The sequence below is a fragment of the Notolepis coatsorum genome (genome assembly GCF_963971535.1).
Source record: "Notolepis coatsorum genome assembly, chromosome: 10".
Lineage (NCBI taxonomy): Eukaryota > Metazoa > Chordata > Actinopteri > Aulopiformes > Paralepididae > Notolepis > Notolepis coatsorum.
Genome location: NC_140174.1, coordinates 31,219,527 through 31,222,752, shown reverse-complemented (window position 1 = coordinate 31,222,752; position 3,226 = coordinate 31,219,527). Strand labels below are relative to the sequence as shown.

The window sequence follows — 3,226 nt, the reverse complement described above, 5'->3', positions numbered from 1 at the left end:
CACATATACTCTCTCTCTCTCTCTCTCTCTCTCTCTCTCTCTCTCTCTCTCTCTCTCTCTCTCTCTCTCTCTCTCTCTCTCTCTCTCTATCTCTCTCTCTCTTTCAGATTCCTAATATCAACCTCAACCAGACTCACTCGGTGTCCCAAAAATGTATTATTCCTTTTACTGTAACCTCCAACTCTCTTCCAGCAGCCTGCTGAGGACGCATGTGACTGAACAAGGATAAGAACTTCTGAAGTGAATAGCATGTTAAAGAGAGCTAGTCTGCAATACAATGTGTGTGTGTGTGTGTGTGTGGGTGAGTGTGTGTGTGTGTGTGTGTGTGTGTGTGTGTGTGTGTGTGTGTGTGTGTGTGTGTGTGTGTATATGTGTGTGCATGTGTGTATATGTCTGTGCCAGAGCATGTGAGCGGAGCGGCCGAGAAATCCGCTCTTCGCTCTAGATGGCACGTTCCGCTCTCATTCGCTCATGTTTTTTCTCGGCGTGGCATTATGACGTGGCGTTGAAACTACACGCTACTTTTTATTTTGTGTTGATAAACCAATAAATGACTGAACCAGGATCATTTCAATTCGATGCTAAATAAACTTTTACGCACGGCGTAAAATGTGCCAGATTTAATTTAACATGCGTTACATTTTTATCAATATCTTGGCCATTCTTTGTGCTAGAATGAAATGGAAAAGATTGGGAGGAAGTGACGAAGGAGGCGGAAGTTTACTGCCAGTCCATTAGATAATTTCTGTCGGACAACACCGTTTTTTCCAGTAGTTGTAGTTTGTAGTTAGTAGTTCGACTTTTATAACAGTAGTAGTAGCAGTAGTAGTAGCAGTAATAGTAGTGGTAGTAGTAGTAGTAGCAGTAGTAGTAGTTGTAGTAGCAGTAGTAGTAGTATTAGTAGACATTTTAGGAATAGTAGTTTGAGCTATCCTGTGCTAACGTTGACGATTCATCTTTTGTTGGTGATGGTGACTGCAACGAAAGGTCCACTGATGATGACAACAATGAAAGGTAAAGACACTTATTTTGGACTTTGATTGCTTTTGTTTTAGTCAGACTTGTTGGGAAAGGCAAAGAAAGGCTTTCACATGATAAGTGCACATGATGAATGCACATGTACAGGATAAGTGTACATGATAAGTGTGCATCAAGAGAGTCCTTGTTGAATGTTGAATGTCTACAGTGAGGAGGAGCAAGGAGCAGAAGGAGCAGAAGGAGCAGAAGCCCTGCCTTCAACCAGTGAGACATGGAAGGAGGGCTAACCAAGACAGGTGAGAGACTTATTATTATTATTATTATTATTATTATTATTATTATTATTATTATTATTATTATTATTATTATTATTATTATTATTATTATTATTATTATTATTATTATTATTATTATTATTATTATTATTATTATTATTATTATTATTATTATTATTATTATTATTATTATTATTATTATTATTATTATTATTATTATTATTATTATTATTATTATTATTATTATTAGTGCTTTTGTTTTAGTTATTACTCTGTTCATAAAAGTTGAAAATAATGTATTTTTACATGTCATTGTCTACAGCAATGATTTGCCTGGGACATCTAGGGGGCAGGGTGTGCCCAAGCCCGATCCAGGTCAAGAAATGACCCAGACAGGTGAGAGACTTATTATGGATGTTTATTGCTTTTTTATTATTACTAGGTTTGCAGACTTTGAACGCAATATATACAGAATGGAATATTGAGTGTATATACAGTGTGTGTGTTGTATGAGCAGTGTTTTATATGTACAATGTGTGTGCCATTTATGTGCAGACATGATGAGCAGCCTGCTCCAGTCCGACGCAGGACAACCCAGGCCAGGCCAAAACGTCCAGCCCAGGCAGGAGATCAGGCAGGAGATCAGACGCCCTGGAAGACCGACAGTGATCCTGATCCAGCCCCTCAGCCCCTCCGGTTCATGCCGCGCAGACCCCCAGGACCGCAGCTAGACCCCCATGCCACGTATACACAGGTAACACCTGTCAAAAGGCGTTACAGTTTGACAGGTGCAATATTTTTTTTGGATACGCCTCAGGCATCCTGCACTCTATATGACTGCACTCTAGTCATATGTGTACTGTATATATGTATATTGAATATCCAACAATTTAATTATCTAATTATTTTTTACTTTTTTACTGTAAAACCTCCTTTTTTTACTTTTTTTTGTAAAAAAAAATTACTTTTACTGACTTTTTGTAAAAAAAAAAAAAGCATGCTGGTGATAATTTCCAGTTGAGAATCAAAATTTCGTCTGTGTTTATTACCTGTGTATGGAGAAAATAATGCTTTGTAAATTGAATTCTGATCTGTTCTCTTTTGTTTATGTAAATATGCTACCTGAGGGTGCATTTCCACTGTTTTATATCCTTGATTTGATATTTGTTCATACTAAAAAGAACACATTTTCTCAATCCGATTTTGTGTTTTGTGTTGTACATTATGCAGTATGAAAACTAACTGTCAGGTCATATATGTGAGGCTGTGCTGAAAAAAAAGATACCAAACATACCATGGTAAAACATTTTAAAATGGGAATTATACAATTTAAATCAAAATGAGCCAAAACATTGAAAAATCCCAGGACCTGGAAAAGATAATTATAACGTTTATCCATTCAACTAGCTACTATGCTAAGATAGCTAGCCTAGCCGCAATGCTATGGCTGATCCCATTCACGTTAGCATGTAAGCTAACAACAGCGATTTTTGAGAGCCTAAACTCTCCGCTCTTGGTGGTACATTGTGTTGATGTTGGTTTCGTTTCATCAATAAATGAGGCAGAACACAGTGAATGTATCCTTTTTTTTTTATTGCACTTTGTTTGTTTCTCACTGAAAATAAATGTTGCGTTCACCCAGGTCCCGAGGTGATTTAAAGATGGCGGATTCGACTTTGACTTAGCAGGATGTGTAGTGACGGTTCACCCTTCTGATTGGTTAAAAATTACCTTCATGTTTGTTCAAGTTTCTTTATTAGTTGTCATACAGAAGTACAGAATACTTGTACATCGCCACCTATTGCTCTGGCATTGTACTACATGTATATTACACCAGCACTGTGTGATCGTGTGCACTGAGCAGCTGGGAGCGGCTCGGAGCGGAGGAGAGCTCTGACCCATTTTAAAACCCACTCCACGCTCACTTCAAAATCCACCGTTCCGCTCGTGCACCGCTCCGCTCACATGCTCTG

General features: G+C 38.1%; 1 protein-coding gene across 1 annotated transcript in view; it reads right to left on the bottom strand.

The window, feature by feature from the left end:
- Positions 1-3,226, bottom strand: part of frmpd2 (FERM and PDZ domain containing 2) — a gene marked incomplete at both ends in the record, with an annotated part of 101,882 nt that overhangs the window by 11,544 nt on the left and 87,112 nt on the right. The window lies entirely within an intron of this gene.